Genomic DNA, 22,108 nt, shown 5'->3' with positions numbered 1-22,108 from the left:
CCGATGTGGACTTTACCGCTATATGTTAGTGGCAGTGTGCACCTATACTGGATGGGTTGAGGCATGGCCCACCAAATCCGAGCGGTCCAGCGAAGTGACTCGATGCCTCCTGAAAGAAATTATACCCCGTTATGGCCTACCCAGGTCCATTGGATCTGATAATGGACCAGCATTTGTTCACTCAGTGTTGCAGGAACTGGCTAAAGCCCTACAAATCAACTGGAAACTACACACCGCCTATAGGCCTCAGAGTTCTGGGAAAGTAGAAAGAATGAACAGGACATTGAAAAACCAGTTGTCCAAACTCACTCAGGAAACTGGCTCTAATTGGGTGTCCATGTTGCCCCTAGCCTTGTTAAGGGTCAGGAGCCTACCTCAGAAACGCACCCATTTGTCACCTTTTGAGGTAATGTTTGGAAGGCCAGTTCCTTAGGTTAGGATGATATCGCCAAGCGCGAGCAGAGATGTCCAGTTAGAAAACTATGTGCAATCACTCTCCCGAGTTTTCTCTTCTCTTAATAGGTGGACCCAGGCTCGCACGCCATGCGTTTTAACCGAGCCCCTGCATCAGTTTGAGCCAGGCGACGAGGTGTGGATCAAGGACTGGGCCCAGGCACCCCTGCAACCGTGCTGGAAAGGCCCGCATACCGTACTGATATCCACCCCCACCGCTGTTAAAGTCGCCGGCATCACCCCGTGGGTCCACCACACCCGTGTTAAGAAGGTTCTGCCTAACTGGACAGCTACATCGAATCCTGACGATCCTCTGAAGCTGACCATCTCCAGGAAGGCACTGGACGACCGCCCTGCTGATACCACTCCGGACGCTGGTATCTCCACGCACGGCTGAAGAAGTGGATGGGAGGGGCGCCCGCGGGCAGCGTCCCCAACGCACCTGTGTTGGACACAAAACCCCCAGAGAACATCCTGCCCCATGCAAGAGCAAGGTGCTGTATAGCTGTAGTTTGGAGCAGAGATTCCCCTGTGGAGATTTTGTCTCCCTTTTCAAGTAAGATACGGGTGGCAGTCTTTTCTTGCGGGTGTGCGGCTTGCTATTTTCCCTCCCCACTCCTCCAACCTAGAGAATCTCTCCCGCCAGGTCATTTGAGCCACGTACACCCTCCTGGAGTTTCTGGTCAATACTGTTACAGTTTGGGGCCCAATTCTTAGAATATTTTCCACAATGTTTGACTTGTGGAGGCAGTGGGAATGGTGGATAGGAGGGCTTCTTCTTGCCCTGGTTATTTGGATGTTTGTTTATTTCTGCTGGCATGAGCGTCACCGGTTCTGTGGGAGGAAGCGGTCAGCCCCCATTCCCTTGACCCTCCTGTTACTGGCCCTACTTGGGTTGGGTCTGGGAGATGATACACCTATACGGAAGACCGGACGGTCAGAGCCCTACCATCAAATTTGGAAAAACAATACATACATTGGGGATATAAACCGTTTTGCATCTGCCCTCAATCTCTCTGAGTGCTGGGTATGTATGCACATTCCCCCACAGTCCAAAAGACCTGGCTTGCTACTACATGGGCTCCCGATAAACGCTTCCTATTATGTTAATAATACTTTACAAGACAAACGAACAAGTTCACCCCCTGTATTTCTTTCTTTGGCAGAGCAAGCATCACATTGCTTTGTGTTTAATTCTAAATCTGGCCCCTTTTTGGGAAAATACCCATTTTGCAACCGCACCTACAACTATGTTAATACCACAGCAGCCTGGAACCATTCGGCCCCTTGCACCAAAGCACCTCAAGAGGTGCAGGCCCTATGTAATGACTCTGTGGCCGCCAGAAGGGGGGAGGATTTTAGCGGATGGTTCACTTGGATGAAAAGGCGCAGGAGATCCATGTCCCTGCTCCAACCTGATTTGTGGTTATTTTGTGGCACAAGGGCCTACAAAGAAATCCCTGTTGCCTTCTTTGGGACCTGCACTTTGGGGGTAGTCATACCCCTGGTGTATAAAATGAACAAGCTCCCAGCGGTCCGTTTGCGCAACAAAAGGGAAGTAAAATCACCTATTACCCGCTATACCAACACTGCCATCTCTAGAGGCATTTTACCCTCTTTTGGTTCTGCCATGAACTACCGTGATTTGCACAGGCTTGCAAATTGGACTGAGGCCCTGTTCAATTCCACTATTAAATCCTTGAGACTTATCAATGAGGAACTATCTAATCTGAGAGAAGTATCTCTCCAGAACCGATATGCTTTGGATATTATTCTTGCGTCCAAAGGAGGGGTTTGTGCACTAATTCATTCACATTGCTGTATGTACATTTCTGACCAATCAGTAAACATTTCTGCAACCATAGACCAGATGGAACAAATGGTGGCTCGAAATCCCTTGAAACCCTCTGATACTGGGGATCCCTGGGGATGGTTGTACTCCTGGCTGCCTGATGGCAGCTGGCTTCGTCATGTTATGGTTTTAGTTGCTGGACCTGTTTTAATCTTATTGCTTCTCTGCTTCTGTACCCCCTGCTTGCTACAGTGTTTGCAACAAATGGTACACCGTGTTACATCTCAGCTCCTAGGTCCAAAGGTGATTGCTTTCATGCGAGGGTATCACAGTGTGCCTATGGATGCGCCAAATGGCGATCCAGAAGAAGAGGAGGGATTGTAGGGAGCTGATTGCTTATAGAGCTTTTACTTATAGTGTCCACTTATATTACTTATAGAATGTTTACTTATATTGTTTTGGCAGTGCTAAGTGAGTTGCAGCAGTTTGGAGGGAAAAAGTTTTTGCGCTCCCTAGACTGAGGAGGAGAAGCTTCGAGAAACGCTTCTCTTGCCCTAATTACCCATATAAGGAAATAAGGCCATGGCCTAACTGTCAAACTGTGGAGGAAGCACCTGCATGGCCCCCTCCTGTTGTCACCCCACATCACACCACCTCTGAACACGAGGCACCCATGCCCCTCTGCACCAATCTGGCAGAAGGCCACGAGGCACCCATGCCCCCCTTAAACCAATCAGGAACAGACACACAAGCTGATCACGAGCCATATGCAACAATGTATGGGGAACCAGGGTGGGGTGTAAGTATAAATGTTGTTGCCTGAAGTTATGTGACGCAGCCAGTTTTCAGAAGTTATTCTGCTGGTTGCCTGCGTGCAGCATTATCAAATAAACCTCTTTTCTTCGAACTTACGTTTCCTTGGAACCTTTGTTACTCTCCGCGACCCGGGGTTGGCGGGCCCTTGGATCCCAAGGTAGCAAGGCAAAGGCTACACCTGGAATTTATTTCTGTTAGTCCCCCACGCTTTCCCACCAAAACTTGGTTCATCAAACCTATGGTCCCTTATTTTGTTTATTTGGTCAGCTAAGTTAGCGGCTTCTTGAAGTGATTGAGGGTGTCCTTCCTTTATAAGATATTTTAATCGGTCTCCGACATTTGAGAATAAATTACAGCTAATGACCCACTGATCCTGGCTCTAAGGATCGTCATCTTGTCCTCATCTTTCACTTGAAAGTCTTGACAAGCTCTTTCAAATGGTATAATGAAAGCCTCAGGGCAATCTTTTTCCTTAAACTCAGGAAAGCGCTTTAAATCTACCTTCACTTGAGTTGGACTACTGGTGCTATTACTATTATTTTGATTCTCCATAGCTGCTAATTCCAGTTTCCTCATTTCCAACTGAAATTGCATTCTTTCGCTCTCACTTTCAGCCCTAATTCTTTCACTCTCCTGCTCAGCCTTAAGTCTTTCACTCTCCTGGTCAGCCATAAGTCTTTCACTCTCCTTCTCAGCCTTAAGTCTTTCGCTCTCAGCTTTAATTCTTTCTATTTCTTGTGCAGATCTAATATTTTCTAATTCCAATTCATATTCTTGCTCTAACTTCCATTTTACAAATCCTTCAGTGAATTTTGGATCTCCTGCCTCAGGTTTGATATTAGTTACATTTTCTAAACTCTGCTCTACTCTCTGAGGATTTCCATTGTCCTCTCCTTCAGAGCTTTCATAAGTTGTTTCCCTCACAGGGTTTCTTATCTTTTTGGGTGGCATATTGTGTGAGTGAGAATTATCAATAAATTAACAAAATACGGGAAATTTCCTCTCAGTACTGTTCTTTCTGGCTAGGCTTCTCTCAAGACTCTGGTCCCAAAGGTCTGCTATGGGTTTTCTCTCTCACCCTTCAAGCTCTACTTCCTCTGACCACGAGCCTAAACCCTCTACCAGAACAGACTTTGAGCTCTCTTTCTCTTTGTTATCTTGACTTCGCTGATCAGAAGGTCGGTGGTTCGAATCCCTGCAACGGGATGAGCTCCCATTGCTCGGTCCCTGCTCCTGTCAACCTAGCATTTCTAATACACGTCAAAGAGAAGTAGATAAATAGGTACCACTCTGGCGGAAAGGTAAACGGTGTTTCCGTGCGCTGCTCTGGTTCGCCAGAAGCAGCTTAGTCATGCTGGCCACATGACTCGGAAGCTGTATGCCGCCTCCCTCGGCCAATAAAGCGAGATGAGCGCCACAGCCCCAGAGTCGGCCACGACTGGACGTAATGGTCATGGGTCCCTTTACCTTAAGTAAGTAAGTAAGTAAGTAAGTAAGTAAATGGCTTAGTCATCCTCTACGGTGGAAAGGAGAAGGAAAAGGACAGGCTGGCCAATTATTGTTGTGAAAGGTGCCCTTCGTTCAGGTAACCGCAAGGGTCCAGCCAAGATTTATTTTAGGGGGGCCTATGAAGTTGTGCCTCCGTTTCATGCTCTTCTGAATGAACTTTCCTTTCACTTGTGGACCATGGTATTTGTTCTCCCTCTACACAGGATTTGGCCTGTTACAAACCGATTATATCTGCCTCCTGTTGATGATGTCCTGCTGTCTTCACTGACATTGGGAGCTGTCCACCACTGTATAATTGTTGCAGAAGGGAACTTCTGCTTGGCGAATGAGAATCAAACAAGTGTAGGGAGGAAAGTATCATTTCTCCTCCCCACGCCCTGCCCCTCTTGTAGCATTTTTTGGATCAATCATTTTCAGGAGCCTCTGATCTGAGTAGCTTTAGGCTACCACCCTAAATGAACATCCCTTCTCGGATTTAGGCAAAGGGAGCCAGTGAACTGAGAAAATAGTTTCATTACGTAAAACTTGGAAAACTTTTATGATGCCTGCTAACATGAACAACAGGTTTCTTTACAAGTTGATGATCATTTATCTGATTCCAGTTTAACCTCCTTTAATATAGCATTTGTCTGCTATATCCATTTGAATTTTCCATTAGAACTTTATAATTTCATCCATTATGTAAAAACTGCATCGATACAAACTCATCTCTCCTCCCTCCCTCTTCCCATCCATGTCTTAGAGCCATTCTATTCCCTCAGAAACAGAATTAACCAAAACAAAACTCATTATAGTCATTATGTAGGTTGATTATACAGCCTGCAAGATTTACAGTTGTCTTAATTAGGTTTTTCATTAATTAAACAACCACTGGTAGTACAACGTATCTCTAATGCAACCTTTTTATTACACAGAATGTCATTTTCATACAGCAGTGAGTACCAGCTACCTGTTCCATTAGTTACACAAAGCATCAATTACTTAAGTGGTCCCTGAATACATCGTCCTGTGATTGCAAGCTTAATTGGTTGTGCAGCCAGTTGTTTTCATATTTTGTCCATTGCAAAATATGGCAGAATCAGCCTAGGGCGGCACTTCCCGTTTTGCCCCAAATGGCAGCCCAAAATCAGTGCTGATGATACTGGTGCTTCTTCTCCACTGGCAGAAGCAGCAGGGCAGGAGGGGCACCCAGGGGCATTCTGCCTGGTTGGGGGCTTCTGTCACCTGGAGCAGCATCCTCACCTGCCTCAAGGCTCTGGGATCAGCCCTGTCTTTGATTGCTTTGCTCTGTGAAGTTTTGTGAATTCCTCTTAATCAAATTCTTCAATCACATGGTATTTGATTGTTTAGATTAATTGCAGTTTCATCTATTGTTTATCTCAGTGGAAAGAGATCACCATAACTGTCCATCCTAAAACTTCAATATCTGCTGGACATTTGCTCAGTGTGATCTTCTCCCCTCCATCTTGTTTGAATAGCTGAGGATTAAAAGGTACAGGAACCTTGACAGTTAGGTCCAGTCGCAGACGACTCTGGAGTTGCGGCGTTCATCTTGCTTTACTGGTTGAGGGAGCCTACATTTGTCCGCAGACAGTTTTTTTGCGTCATGTGGCCAGCATGACCAACCCGCTTCTGGTGAAATCAGAGCAGTGCACGGAAACACCGTTTACCTTCCCGCCGGAGTGGTACCTATTTATCTACTTGCACTTTGACGTGCTTTCGAACTGCTAGGTTGGCAGCAGCAGGGACCAAGCAACGGGAGCTCACCCTGTAACGGCTAGTCTAGATGTATTCAAGTCTCCAGGGCCAGATGAACTGCATCCAAGAGTATTAAAAGAACTGGCAGATGTGATTTCAGAACCACTGGCAGTCATCTTTGAGAATTCCTGGAGAACAGGCGAAGTCCCGGCAGACTGGAGGAGGGCAAATGTTGTCCCTATTTTCAAAAAGGGGGAAAGAGAGGACCCAAATAATTACCGCCCAGTCAGTCTGACATCAATACCAGGGAAGATTCTGGAGCAGATCATTAAGCAAACAGTCTGTGAGCACCTAGAAAGGAATGCTGTGATCACCAATAGTCAGCATGGATTTCTGAAAAATAAGTCATGTCAGACGAACCTGATCTCGTTTTTTGACAGAATTACAAGCCTGGTAGATGAAGGGAACGCAGTGGATGTAGCCTACCTGGATTTCAGCAAGGCATTTGACAAGGTGCCCCATGATATTCTTGTAAAGAAGCTGGTAAAATGCGGTCTTGACTATGCTACCACTCAGTGGATTTGTAACTGGCTGACTGACCGAACCCAAAGGGTGCTCATCAATGGTTCCTCTTCATCCTGGAGAAGAGTGACTAGTGGGGTGCCACAGGGTTCTGTCTTGGGCCCGGTCTTATTCAACGTCTTTATCAACGACTTGGATGATGGACTCAAGGGCATCCTGATCAAATTTGCAGATGACACCAAACTGGGAGGGGTGGCTAACACCCCAGAGGACAGGATCACACTTCAAAACGACCTTGACAGATTAGAGAACTGGGCCAAAACAAACAAGATGAATTTTAACAGGGAGAAATGTAAAGTATTGCACTTGGGCAAAAAAAATGAGAGGCACAAATACAAGATGGGTGACACCTGGCTTGAGAGCAGTACATGTGAAAAGGATCTAGGAGTCTTGGTTGACCACAAACTTGACATGAGCCAACAGTGTGACGTGGCAGCTAAAAAAGCCAATGCAATTCTGGGCTGCATCAATAGGAGTATAGCATCTAGATCAAGGGAAGTAATAGTGCCACTGTATTCTGCTCTGGTCAGACCTCACCTGGAGTACTGTGTCCAGTTCTGGGCACCACAGTTCAAGAAGGACACTGACAAACTGGAACGTGTCCAGAGGAGGGCAACCAAAATGGTCAAAGGCCTGGAAACGATGCCTTATGAGGAACGGCTAAGGGAGCTGGGCATGTTTAGCCTGGAAAAGAGGAAGTTAAGGGGTGATATGATAGCCATGTTCAAATATATAAAAGGATGTCACATAGAGGAGGGAGAAAGGTTGTTTTCTGCTGCTCCAGAGAAGCGGACACGGAGCAATGGATCCAAACTACAAGAAAGAAGATTCCACCTAAACATTAGGAAGAACTTCCTGACAGTAAGAGCTGTTCGACAGTGGAATTTGCTGCCAAGGAGTGTGGTGGAGTCTCCTTCTTTGGAGGTCTTTAAGCAGAGGCTTGACAACCATATGTCAGGAGTGCTCTGATGGTGTTTCCTGCTTGGCAGGGGGTTGGACTCGATGGCCCTTGTGGTCTCTTCCAACTCTATGATTCTATGATTCTATGACCCTTGACAGTTAAGTCCAGTAGAGGATGACCCTGGAGTTGCTGAGCTCACCGTGCTTTACTGCCTGAGGGAGCCTACATTTGTCCGCAGACAGTTTTTTTGCATCATGTGGCCAGCATGACCAACCCGTTTCTGGTGAAATCAGAGCAGTGCACGGAAACACCGTTTACCTTCCCGCCGGAGTGGTACCTATTTATCTACTTGCACTTTGACGTGCTTTCGAACTGCTAGGTTGGCAGCAGCAGGGACCAAGCAATGGGAGCTCACCCTGTAACGGGGATTAGAATTCCCAACATTTTGATTGGCAAGTCCAAGGCTCAGTGGTTTAGACCACAGCGCCACCTGCGTCCGTTAGCTGAGGATTAGGTTCCATGTATTCCATGCAAAATGTCCCACATTCAGTTCCAAGCACCTTGCGCATGAAAGCACCAGGCCTGAGCATGAAATGAAATGAAACCTCAAAGCAGAGAAGGTTAACTCATAGGCCTTTGGATGTTTCTGATCTGGAGATCCCATCACCCATGATCTTTAGCCAAAAATAACAGCGACTCCATGGAGCGCAGGACAGAAGAGTGAAGCAGCTTCAGAAACAGGGTTGGGAAGGGGGAAAGGGAGCTTAGTCATCTCCTAGGGTGGAAAGGAGAAAGGAAAGGACAGGTTGGCCAATTATTATGGGGTACAGAGTGGACATGGCATATGGAGCAAGCAGAGAAGCAGAGCCCCTCATGTTTGAAAATATTTTTGTAAGTTGCTTTGAGTCTAGTTAGAAAAAGGTGTTTAAGAAATAGGATGGACTTGAATCTTTATTTTATTTTTTTTTTGAAGAACTGTTTGAAGCTATTACTACTAGTAGTGCTATTTCCTGGGGGGATGCAGGCGTGCGCATACCCCTAAACATTTTGTGAATCTAAGTTTGGCCAGATTGAGGAGCAGTATTTCAATATGAGTAGGAAAATGAGAGTACCCCTAAACATTTTTTAGGGGGGGAAAGCACTGATTACTACTAAGAATAATCATTGTGGGAGGCGAGCATGTGAAAAGTGTCCTTCCTTCCGCTAATTGCAAAGGTTCAGCAATGCAATGGGGACAGGTGAGGGGTGAGTCATTTACCTGGGGGATACATCCCGCGGGCACTGCCTATATGGGGCATTGCATCCTCAGCATAAATGTTTTGTTTGATTCAAGCTATCTCGCTCTGAAATATGAATACAGCACACCTGAATGTTTGTGATCTTCTGTGGAAACTGCTATGACTGACCGAATGCAGGAGTGCCTTTCCAGAGGCACGTGATTTTGGCAACATTCTCGTCCACGTCAGCCTAAGTCACAACGTCCCAAAGAAATTACAATTATGCAATCTGCTTCTCCCTCCCAGCCCTCTCTTGGCAAGCTTTGGGGTCTCCATTTGACTGAAAAGACGGCATTTGGCTTTGCCACCACAATTCATCCTGAGCCATGAAGATCCTTCACCTGTGCTTGGCAGTTCTCTCTTTGCTGCTCCTGGCTTCCCCAGGTAAGGGATGGAGAGGAAGAAGGCAGAGGGACACCTGCCAGCCTATTATGGGGTGGAAGAGGGAGAGGAGTACAGTTGCTGTTCTGTGGCCTTGCAAAGGAAGCTCACTTTTCTTTCTAGAGACGTTTCTTTAGTGGTAATCTCTTTCGTGGGAATTCTTTGCATAAAAATGTATATATCCGACAACATTGCCTACCAAAGTGTGTCTACTAGGGAAAATATGCACTGTGTTGCTGAATTTCCCCCATTATGCCCAAAACTGCTATGCAATTTCCCCTATTACAACCTATATTTTCATGCTATTGTCATGAAATTACACTTTTTCAGGTACATTTTTTAAACACATTACTTGGAGGGAGAGGTGATTTTCAGAGGACAACTGTGCTTTGATGTTCACATGTTGACTTCATTATGGCACAGTAATATAAGGAAAAAAGGAGGTGGGTGGCCCTGTGGTTTAAACCACTGAGCCTCTTCGGCTTGCCGACCAGAAGGTTGGCTGTTTGAATCCCCACGACGGGGTGAGCTCCCATTGCTCGGTCGCAGCTCCTGCCAACCTAGCAATTCAAAAGCACATCAAAGTGCAAGTAGATAAATAGGTACCGCTCTGGCGGGAATGTAAACGGTGATTCTGTGTGCTGCTCTGGTTCACCAGAAGCAGCTTAGTCATGCTGGCCACGTGACCCGGAAGCTGTCTGTGGTCAAACGCCAGCTCCCTCAGCCTGTAAAGCGGGATGAGCGCACAACCCCAAAGTTGTCTGCAACTGGAATTAACTGTCAATACAGTCCTTTACCTTTTTTTAAATATATGGAAAATGGCACCGCATGTAAAACTGGTAAGGAAAAACAAAAGTAGCCTCTCCTTTGCTCAGTTTGGTTAGATTTTATGGAATTCTATGCAAATTTATGGCATATGTTTTACAAAATAAAATTTTGATTTGTCTCTTCCACAGTTCTGCCAATAAATTTGGGGTATATAGTTTCTAATTAGTGGGGAAATTTTCTTGATGTAATATAGAGCCTTTTGTTCTGGGTAGTCCTTGGGGCTCTGATGGCTTCAGTTCCAGGCTTTAGTTTCTCTATAACGTATAAGCCATGTGTGCCTCACTTCTTGTTGTCATGTTTCGTAGACTGACACCCTCCACTCATGAGCAAATATCTGGATAAGCAGATTGACCATTTCTTCTTGTGAATGTAGAAAGGGTGGTAAACACCAATGGCCAGTGGCAGAGGTGGGGGTGGGGGGTAGGTGTTGGGATGCCACAGCACCCAGAGCCTCACAGAACCTCTCTTGTTCAAAGGGCTATGGAGTTGTTCCTCTCTTTCAACCAGTTGTGAATTAACTTCCTTCTCCCCACTTATGTTTGTTTCTCTCTTTGCACAGGATCAGCAGATGAGGGACCTACCGATGCTGTTGAATGCGGTCAAGCCAAAGGTCTTTGCTACCGTAAACGTTGTCCCAATAAGTATGAAATGGTAACCAACCTGAGTGGCACTCTTTTAAAAAGTATGCCAACTGAAATATAGTCATCCTTCAAAACCCACAGGTGTCTGAATTTTGGGATTACTGAACAGACCAGATCAGACCAGGATGACAATATTTCAACTGGCAAACTTTTTAAAAGAGTGCAACTCAGGTTGGTTACCATTTAAATGGAAGCAGAACTGAACTTCTTCTCCCTCTCATTCCACCCTCCATATTTTGTCACTCTTCATTTTCCACATTGTGTCCCAGTCCTCCTCACTAGACTGTTTTGGGGGATCCTCACCCCCTTTTAGTCTTCCTTTCTAATGACGTTTTAGGCCTCTCCACAAACCATGCCTGCTAACACCTCCTTCTCATGGACGTAAGGTGCCATTTTGGCTTCTTACTAGCAATAAACTCATGCTTAGAAATGAAAAACAGAGGAAAAAAGGCTTTTGGATCTGCTTTTATTGCAAGGCACAAGCTCAAGTAAGCCTTGAAACTGTTGCTTTTTTCAATCTGGATGCTTTGGAGAAGAAGTCCCTAGCTGGGGATCAAGCGGGATCCAGCGGCTCTCAAAGAGAGGGAACATCTTCCACTTTTCAAAGGCATCTATCACTCCTCCCGTCTAAAACATAGAAACCAGCAACAAAAAGACAACAGTTAGTTTCATAGCAAAGTGACCATGTTTGAGACAAGAAAATACAAAGCAAGCGATGTTGGACTATAAGAAACATTTCATGATAATAAACCATTGGGTAGGGATAGGTCTGTCTCAGTTTTTTATTTCCAGAAACTATGAATTACATAGATTCACCTTTCGATGAGAATTAAATGCAGTCTCTCAGAAACTCCTACCCCTGGGGGACTTTCTTTTTTAATTATAATTAAATATGTCACAGAATAGTGAGGGAGCTTGCAAGGTCTCCAATATTCTCCTGCAGACTGGATGTTATGCACGGCAGGGATTTGTTGTCTTTGTGGCCCTGAGGAAGAGTTCTGGGTTAACAGGAAGCTTGCTCACCATTTTGTGACAATGTTTTGAGAAACACGGGAGAACTGGCACCCTGGGGTTTGTTCAGTCCAGTTGCTAATTTCTCTGCAATGACCCAAGGCAAAAGCCTACTGCCTCAGGTTCTTTCTTTAAAAGATAAAATAAGAATGAAGCTGCTTGGAATTAAAAGTGGGAGATTTGCATGGAATGTATGGGATGTGAAACTGAGGTAATCTTAAATGGTGGAGGGCAGGACACCACACAGAGTAAGTGCCCAGCATCTGTTAAAGCTGCAGAATAGACATCTCTTAGGCACTGAGATAAACAATGGATAAAGCTGCACAACAAATTAAATGTGCCCATCTGGTGTGGTTTAGGGATTTGGCAAAGGAGATCTGGCATAAGCTTACAGGGCAAAGGGGCCAAAGACAGCTGGACCAGCCATGAGGCAGGTGAGGACCCTGCTTCTGCTGGCAGAAGCCCCTCAGACAATAAACCCATTGGTGCCCCTCCTGCCCCGCTGGTTCTGCCTATGGTGAAAGAACTCAGCACCATCTTGCTTAAAATGGGCAACAATGGTAGTGCCGCTTCTGTGCCTGCAACCAACAGGGTATGGTGTGTGTCAGCGGCAGATCAGGCCATGGCAGGAGGAGCAGGTAGATGGGCTTAGGAGCCGTGCTGGCAGAATGGCAAAGCAGCAATTAGCATTTTGCATCAATCGGCAAAATGGGATGTTCCACCCTTGGCTGATTCTGGCATAGGTATTTTTATTTTTCCAATGGAGCAATTGTGCTTGCAGGCAAAGGATGATCAGTTTAGGGGACTCTGCATTGGGTACTTAAAATGATCAATCCAGGGGGTAATGGGAGAAGGGCAGGAGGTGTAATTCTCTTTTGGTAAGCTGAAATTACCTTTTGCAACAGGGATAACTATAAATACACCTTCCAATCCTTTTATAATCATTGGGACAACGTACAGGGTAGCAAGTACCATTCACACTATGGCATTGCAAAGCATTCTTAGTTTCCTGGTCCTGTGCAGATCCTGTGCAAAGAGAGAAACAAACATAAGTGGGGAGAAGGAAGTTAATTCACAACTGGATGAAAGAGAGGAACAACTCCATAGCTCTTTGAACACGAGTGGCTCTGTGACGCTCTGGGTGCTGTGGCATCCCAACTCCTACCTCCCACCCCACCCCTTGCCACTGGCCACTGGTGTTTACCACCCTTGCTACATTTACAAGAAGAAATGGTCAATTTGCTTATCCAGATATTTGCTCATCAAGAAACATTTCCCACTAATTAGGAACTTTATACCCAAAATTTATTGGCAGACCTGTGGAAGAGACAAATCAAAATTTTACTTTCTAAAACGTATTCCATAAATTTGCATAGAATTCCATAAAATCTAACCAAACTGAGAAAAGAAGAGGCTGCTTTTGTTTTCCTTACCAGTTTTACATGCGATGCCATTTAATTCCAGTTGCAGACAACTCTGGGAGCCGGCGTTTGACCACAGACAACTTCCGAGTCACGTGGCCAGCATGAGTAAGCTGCTTCTGGTGAACCAGAGCAGCACACAGAAACGCCGTTTACCTTCCAACCAGTAGCTATTTATCTACTTGCACTTTGATGTGCTTTTGAACTGCTAGGTTGGCAGGAGCAGGGACCAAGCAACAGGAGCTCACCCCGTCGCGGGGACTCAAACCGCCAACCTTCTGATCGGCAAGCCCAAGAGGCTCAGTGGTTTAAACTACAGGGTCACCCATGTCCTTTTTTCCATATATTACTCTGCCATAATGAAGACAATATGTGAACATCAAAGAATAGCCTTCCTTTGAAAGGCAGCTCTACCTCCAAGTAATGTGTTTAAAAAATGTACCTGAAAAAGTGTAATTTCATGACAATAGCATGAAAATATAGGTTATAATAGGGGAAATTGCATAGCAGTTTTGGGCATAATGGGGGAAATTCAGCAACACAGTGCATATTTTCCCTAGTAGACACACTTTGGTAGGCAATGTTGTCGGATATATATACATTTTAATGCAAATAATTACCACAAAAGATATTACCACTAAAGAAACATCTCTAGAAAGAAAAGTGAGCTTCCTTTGCAAGGCCACAGAACAGCAGCTGTACTCCTCTCCTTCTTCCACCCCATAATAGGCTGGCAGGTGTCCCTCTGCCTTCTTCCTCTCCATCCCTTACCTGGGGAAGCCAGGAGCAGCAAAGAGAGAACTGCCAAGCAGAGGTGAAGGATCTTCATGGCTCAGGATGAATTGTGGTGGCAAAGCCAGGCAAAGCCAGCTTTTAAGCCAAATGGAGCCCCAAAGCTTGCCAAGAGAGGGCTGGGAGGGAGAAGTAGATTGCATAATTTTAATTTCTTTGGGATGTTGTGACTTAGGCTGACGTGGACGAGAACGTTGCCAAAATCACGTGCCTCTGGAAAGGCACTCCTGCATTCTGTCAGTCATAGCAGTTTCCACAGAAGATCACAAACATTCAGGTGTGCTCTATTCATGTTTCAGAGTGAGATAGCTTGAATCAAATGAAACATTTATGAGGAGGATGCCCCACATAGGCAGTGCTAGGGGGGATGTATCCCTCAGGTAAATGACACACCCCTCACCTGTCCCCACCACATTGCTGGACCCTTGCGGTTAACTGAAGGAAGGGGACTTTTGTTAGGATATTTCCGTTCCACCTTAAAAGGGAGCAGGATGTTTGTGTCACAGCCTGCGTGTTTCCTGTTCACAGGATGTTTATGTTTGTCTGTTCCTTTCGTTTTCCTCTGTTTTGCCTGAGCAGTCGGAGCAGACGGTCATGTTTTCTTTGTTCTGACCAACGCCAAATAAACTGTAAATATGCTGTCCTGCTGTGCAACTTTTGCTGTGTGAATTCTGCTGTTAAGAGTGTGCACTAAGCCAGAGGCTTAGTGTCGCTAAATTGCTGATACTGCGTGACTACGGGAGGTCGATGGAACGTCTGGCACCGAGCTTGGGGGCTCAGATGGACATTATCTCCCTGGCAGTATCCCAACAACAGGTTTCGGGCCCAGATTCACGGCACTTGCAGGAGAGTAAGACTGCGACAGACTGCTGAGGTATGTGTGGGAAAAGCGAAAGCAGAGGCTTTTCTGTTTGCCGCGGAATACGTCTTTGATGTCCGGCAAAGACTAATTGGCCTGGGAGCCGAGCCAGAGGCCTCAAGATTTATGAGGAGCCAAGATAAGGAGTCTCTGAAGTGAAGTAGACTCACGGCTGAAATAAATAGCTGAAATGGATCTTTTACAATCCTCTGAAGCTGCTCCGTGTCCACTAAAGCTAAATGGCCACAAATATCAGACCTGGGCAAGGTACTGTGAGGGCCAGATGAGAAGGCTTGGTGTGTGGAATACTATTTCTGAGGACCCCCCAGCCCCTGTGACAGATGAATGGAGGGCACAGGACTCGAAAGCCATGGGGATAATTTTGCTCTCAGTAGCTCCTGAAGAGTTAATCACCCTGGCTGGCAAGGCCAGTGCCCGTGAGATGTGGGACGGGCTTAGAGCCTGTCATCTCCGACAAGAGGCTGGGTCTGTGTTGCTTTATTTCAGAAAGCTGCACAGGAAGCGTTTGGAGCCAGGGGAAGACCTTAGAGCCCACGTTTTACATTTGCAGCATCTCTGACAGGAATTGACTCAGAGAGGTTTCAATATGCCTGAGTCACTGTTTGCAATTCTCATCCTGGACTCCCTGGATGAAAGCTATCATGCCGTGTCAAGTCAGCTGGCGACCCTCCCTGCGCAAGACCTCACTGCTACAAAGGTCTTGGTGACTTTGCAAAACGAATACGACAGGAGAAATGCAGCTGAATCGGCTTGTGCGCTTCAGGGGGAGCAATGTGGGACAGCATTCCAGCCTCCAGGGGGAGCCAGAGCGTTGGCAGCTGTGAAGTGCTGGAACTGTGGGAACCAAGTTCATACTCAGAAGTTTTGTCGAAAGACTGGAAATAAACAAAGGAAAAAGCCTGCAGATGGCCCGAAGCAGAAGGGGAGTGGAAGGCCAGGGAAAAACAAGGCTATGTTTGCTGGCACAGCTCCACCAAAGGCTAAAGGCACGTCTGATGGCCAGGAGCAGGGGGGCAAGCTGCAAAAGCCCACGCCAGTGGAAAACAAAGTTTTGTTTGCTGGCACTGCTTCACCAAAGGCAAAAGCCAAAGCCAGGTTTATTGTGGATTCAGGGTGCACGCGCCATCTCACCAAAGACCGCCATCTGTTCATCTCCTTCACACCTCAAGATGGAGAGATCCACCTGGCTGATGGAAGGACTTTGAAAGCTGCAGGAGTTGGGACTGTGAAACTTGCAAGTCTGCATACTACCATCAGAGATGTACTTTTTGTTCCAGGAGCTGCGGACAATTTGCTTAGTGTCCCACAGCTGAATGGGCGTGGTTTTGAAATTACATTCAAGAGGACTGTCTGTGTCATCAGAAAAGGCAAAGAGGACTTTTTGCATGCAAAGTTGTTGGATGGTTTGTTCTGTCTAACTTATGATGACAATGCTGTTATATCTAATGCTGATTCTTGTTGTGTTGCACAAACTAACAAGGTTCTTCATGCAGGATGCATTCACGATGCACATAGAAGATTTTGTCACCTCTCTTGGCAAGCGCTAGCCAAGATGCCTGAGTTGGTTGAAGGTTTGGACATCAAACCTTGTAAATTTCACATGAAATGTGTATCTTGTGCAGAGAACAAGGTGAAGGTTGCTCCAAAAGGCAAGGAGTCTAGCAGGCAGGCTTCCAAACCCTACCAGCTAGTTCACGCAGACCTGGTTGGGCCTCTAGCGCCCTCTTTGGGAGGAGCAAGGTACTTCATGGTTCTAATTGATTCTTTTTCCAGGTACATTCATGTGTTTATGCTCGAGCAGAAATCGCAAGCATTTCCTAGGTTCAAGGCATTCTGTGCTTGGTTGGAGAATGCTCATGGTAAACGTATTGGCTGTCTGTTTACTGATCGGGGCGGGGAGTTCACTTCTCAGCAGTTTGAAGCTTTCCTGACTGAGAAGGGAATCCAGCATGACTTGTCAACGCCTAGATCGCCATGGATGAATGGGCTTGCGGAGAGAGCAAATCAAACGTTGCTGCAAGGAATAAAAACCTTGTTGCATGATGCCAACCTCCCTGAGAAGTTTTGGGGGGAGGCTCTCTCGAATTTTGTTTACACTTTTAATCGCAGACTGTCATCACCTATTGGCTGCACTCCCTATGAGAAAATGTTTGGTAAGAAACCTAACACCAAGCACTTGAGAATCTTTGGTTCTGACATGTGGGTACACACCCCACAAAGCAACAAGCTTGGGAAGCGTGGGGCACATGGTTTGTTCATGGGGTACGATAAAGGTGCATACAGAGTATGGATGACTAACTCTAAACCCATAAAGTTCACAAGGAGTGTTGAGTACAATCCTAAGTGGGGGGAAAATGTGGGAATTTTCCAGAGTTACCCAGAGGAGGATGAAGGTGATGTGAAGAAAGCAGATCATGCTGAGAAAGCTGAGGAAACTGAGGATGATGATGATGATGATGATCAGAGTTCGGATTCCAGTTCAGTGGGCGGCGCTGCTGCTGCTGTCAGTGACAGTGATGACACAGCAGACTACAAGAGCGCAAAGGCCTCAGTCAGACCATCTGATGCGTCTGACAATGAACTGGAAGAGCCACTGTTCACCATTGGTCACTTTTCTCCTAAGAAGGAGGAGATGAGTCCAGAAGACTTGCGTCTAGTTCGCAGGTCTGAAAGGGCGACCAAAGGCAAACCTCCAAAGAGATTTGCTGATGAGTTTGCTAAGACAGCAACTGCTGTTCTTAGTAGCTCAGAGAAGGTGTGGGAACCTTCAAGCTTCAAAGAGGTCCAGGAGTTAACCTCTAAAGATGCTGAGCCTTGGCTTAATGCCATGAAGGCTGAAGTTGATTCCTTGAACAGGAACCAGACTTGGGAGCTGGTACCGGTAGTCCCAGGGATGAGACTGGTTGGCAGCAAATGGGTCTTCAAGGCCAAGACAGACCAAAATGGCAAGGTTGTCAGACACAAAGCCAGATTGGTTGCCAGAGGTTTTTCACAGGTACCAGGGCAGGATTACCACGAGACCTACTCACCCACGGTCAAATATGAGAGCATTCGGCTGATGCTCAAGATCGCTGCGGAGGAGAAACTGCATGTTTCCCATCATGACATAAATACAGCTTTTTTGTACGGAATTTTGGGGGAGGAGCTGTACATGCTTCCACCTGACGGGATGCAGATACAGAAGGGAATGGTCTGTAAACTGCGGAAATCCTTATATGGTCTCAAGCAGAGTGCCAGGTGTTGGAACACAAAACTCACTGAAAAGTTGCTTTCTCTAGGTTTTCACCAGGGCAAAGCTGATCCGTGTGTGTTTGTCAAGGAGGAGGGGCAAAACAAACTGTATTGTTTATGTTTTGTTGATGATCTTCTGATGTTTTGGAAGAATCAGGCTTTCTACCAAAGCACCCTAGCTCAGCTGAAGGAGCACTTTGACATGAAGGATCTTGGTGAGGTATCCAACTATCTTTCTCTGCAGGTGGAGAGGGACCAAGCAGGTAATTTTCTGGTACACCAAACACAGAAAATTGCTGATGTATTAACCAGGTTGAATTTGGTTGATGCAAACCCAGCAGACACACCGATGGTGACAGGTTACCAGGTAGACAGTACTGCTGAAGCGTTTTCTGACACAACGCTGTACAGATGCATTCTAGGCAAGTTGAATTTCATTGCTAGATGTTCAAGACCTGACATTGCTGTAAGCACTAACCTGCTTAGCAGACATGCTAACAATCCTACTGTTCAGGATTGGAAAGCTCTGAAGCGCATAGCCCGGTATTTGAAAGGGACTATGCACTACAGGCTGAGGTTCACCAGTCAGAAGACTGGAGGTCTTGAAATCTTTGCAGATGCAAGTTTTGGAAGTGACACCACGGATGGTACAAGCACTTCTGGAGTATGCTACATGTACAACCACTGCCTGTTTGACTGGTTGTGCAAAAAGCAGACGACAGTTAGCCTAAGTTCCTGTGAAGCAGAACTCAATGCTCTGTCATTTTCACTCATGGATTGTGAATGGTTGATGCAACTGTTTAAGGACATTGGGGTTTCTGTGAAATGTCCTATACAAGTGTATCAAGACAATAGATCTTGTTTGGCTTTGCTGAACTCGGAGAGTTGCAAGCAAAGGACCAAGTACTTGCAGATTAAGCTACATCGTGCAAGAGAGTGTATTCAGAAAGGACTCATTCAGGTGTCCTACATGCCAGGAAATGAAATTCCTGCTGATCTGTTGTCTAAGGTTGTTAACAGAGAACAACTTAAGGTTTACGTACAAAGGTTGCAATTGGGTTGAACCACAGGTACTACAGGTTACACGGAAAGGGGGAGGATGTTAGGATATTTCCGTTCCACCTTAAAAGGGAGCAGGATGTTTGTGTCACAGCCTGCGTGTTTCCTGTTCACAGGATGTTTATGTTTGTCTGTTCCTTTCGTTTTCCTCTGTTTTGCCTGAGCAGTCGGAGCAGACGGTCATGTTTTCTTTGTTCTGACCAACGCCAAATAAACTGTAAATATGCTGTCCTGCTGTGCAACTTTTGCTGTGTGAATTCTGCTGTTAAGAGTGTGCACTAAGCCAGAGGCTTAGTGTCGCTAAATTGCTGATACTGCGTGACTACGGGAGGTCGATGGAACGTCCGGCACCAAGCTTGGGGGCTCAGATGGACATTATCTCCCTGGCAGTATCCCAACAACTTTCACATGCTCATCTCCTACAATGATTATTCTTAGTAGTAGCCCGTGCTTTCCCCCCCTAAAAAATGTTTAGGGTTACTCTCATTTTCCTACTCATATTGAAATACTGCTCCTCAATCTGGCCAAACTTAGATTCACTAAATGTTTAGGGGTATGCGGACCCCTGCATCCCCCCCCCCCCCGGAAATAGCACTCGTAGTAGTAATAGCTTCAAACAGTTCTTCTGTCATCAAGGTGAAATGATGGACTCTTTGCTTACTTAAAGGAAAGGCGATCTTCACATGCACCCCTGTCCTTCTTTTCATCATCATCATCCTATTTCTTAAACACCTTTTTCTAACTAGACTCAAAGCAACTTACAAAAATATTTTCAAACAGGAGGTGCTCTGCTTCTCTGCTTGCTCCACCTGCCATGTCCCACTCTGCACCCCATCATAACTGGCCATCCTGTCCTTTCCTTTCTCCTTTCCACCCTAGAAGATGACTAAGCCCCCTTTTCCCCTTCCCAACCCCATTTCTGAAGCTGCTTCACTCTTCTGTCCTGCGCTCCATGGAGTTGCTGTTATTTGTGGCTAAAGATCAGGGGTGATGGGATCTCCAGATCAGAAACATCCAAAGGCCAATGAGTTAACCTTCTCTGCTTTGAGGTTTCATTTGAGCTTTCATGCTCAGGCCTGGTGCTTTCATGCGCAAGTTGCTTGGAACTGAATGTGGAACACTTTGCAAGGAATATATGGAACCTAATCCTCAGCTAACGGACGCAGGTGGCGCTGTGGTCTAAACCACTGAGCCTTGGGCTTGCCAATCAAAATGTTGGCAATTCAAATCCCCGTTACAGGGTGAGCTCCCGTTGCTCGGTCCCTGCTCCTGGCAACCTAGCAGTTCGGAAGCACGTCAAAGTGCAAGTAGATAAATAGGTACCGCTCCGCTTAAAGGTAAATGCCGTTTCTGTGTGCTGCTTTGATGTCGCCAGAAGCGGCTTAGTCATGCTGGCCACATGACCCAGAAAAACTGTCTGTGGACAAATGTCGGCTCCCTCGGCCAGTAAAGCGAGATGACCGCCGCAACCCCAGAGTCGTCCGCGACTGGAGTTAACTGTCAGGGTCCCTTTACCTTTACCTTTTAATTCTCAGCTATTCAAACAAGATGGAGGGGAGAAGATCACAGTGAGCAAATGCCCAGCAGCTATTGAAGTTTGAGGATGGGCAGTTATGATGATCCCTTTCCCCAGAGATAAACAATATATGAAACTGCATATTAATGTAAACAATCAAATACCATGTGATTGAAGGATTCGACCAAGAAGAATTGGCAAAACCTCACAGAACAAAGCAACCAAAGACAAGACTGATCCCAGAGCCAGACAAGCCTTGAGGCAGGTGAGGATGCTGCTTCAGGTGGCAGAAGCCCTCAACCAGGCACAATGCCCATGGGTGCCCCTCCTGCCCTGCTGGTTCTGCCAGTGGAAGAGAAGCACCAGCATCATCAGCACTAATTTTGGACAAAATCCCTGCCATTTGGGGCAATACGGGAAGTGCCGCCCTAGGCTGATTCTGCCATAGGTGTCTTTTGCAATGGACAAAGTATGAAAACAACTGGCTGCGCAACAAATTAAGCTTGCAATCAAAGGACAATGTATTCAGGGACCACTTAAGTAATTGATGCTTTGTGTAACTAATGGAACAGGTAGCTGGTACTCACTGCTGTATGAAAATGACATTCTGTGTAATAAAAAGGTTGCATTAGAGATACTTTGTACTTCCAGTGGTTGTTTAATTAATGAAAAACCTAATTAAGACAACTGTAAATCTTGCAGGCTGTATAATCAACCTACATAATGACTATAATGAGTTTTGTTTTTGTTTTTTATGTTTCTGATGGAGTAGAATGGCTCTAAGACATGGAAGATGGAGGGTGGAGAGATGAGTGTGTAGCAATGAAGTTTTTCCATAATGGGGGATATAATAAAATTTTGATGGAAAATGCTGTTGTTGTTTAGTCGTGTCCGACTCTTCGTGTCCCCATGAACCAGAGCACGCCAGGCACTTCTGTCTTCCACTGCCTCCCGCAGTTTGGTCAGACTCATGTTGTAGCTTCAAGAACATTGTCCAACCATCTCATCCTCTGCCGTCCCCTTCTTCTTGTGCCCTCAATCTTTCCCATGTTTCATGTTAGCAGGCATCATAAAACATTTCCAAGTTTTAAGTAATGAAACTATTTTCTCAGTTCACTGGCTCCCTTTGTCTAAATCCGAGAAGGGATGTCCATTTAGGGTGGTAGCCTAAAGCTACTCAGATCAGAGGCTCCTCAAAATGATCGATCCAAAAAACGCTACAAGAGGGGCAGGGCGTGGGGAGGAGAAATGATACTTTCCTCTGGACACTTGTTTGATTCTCATTCGCCAAGCAGAATTTCCCTTCTGCAACAATTATAC

The 22,108-nt window shown here is 46.0% G+C and overlaps 2 long non-coding RNA genes across 4 annotated transcripts in view; one reads left to right on the top strand and one right to left on the bottom strand.

The window, feature by feature from the left end:
- LOC310758797 overlaps positions 1–22,108 on the top strand; it is a 118,450-nt gene that overhangs the window by 7,417 nt on the left and 88,925 nt on the right. The gene's annotated exons all lie outside the window — the stretch shown is intronic.
- On the bottom strand, positions 11,331–20,923 carry LOC310758863. 3 transcript variants are annotated; one of them, XR_014546023.1, is made up of 3 exons: positions 20,794–20,923; positions 12,783–12,915; positions 11,331–11,505 (listed from the first exon to the last, which is right to left on the bottom strand). It is a non-coding gene; the product is annotated as an uncharacterized lncRNA (long non-coding RNA). The 3 variants fall into 3 exon arrangements; XR_014546024.1 differs by lacking the exon at positions 20,794–20,923 and adding an exon at positions 14,082–14,417; XR_014546025.1 differs by lacking the exon at positions 20,794–20,923 and having other exon boundaries at positions 12,783–13,034.

This window comes from Podarcis filfolensis, assembly GCF_964270895.1.
Source record: "Podarcis filfolensis genome assembly, chromosome: 3".
Taxonomy (NCBI): Eukaryota; Metazoa; Chordata; class Lepidosauria; order Squamata; family Lacertidae; genus Podarcis; species Podarcis filfolensis.
The sequence above is the reverse complement of the archived record's forward strand: the minus strand, read 5'-3'. Positions and strand labels throughout refer to the sequence as shown.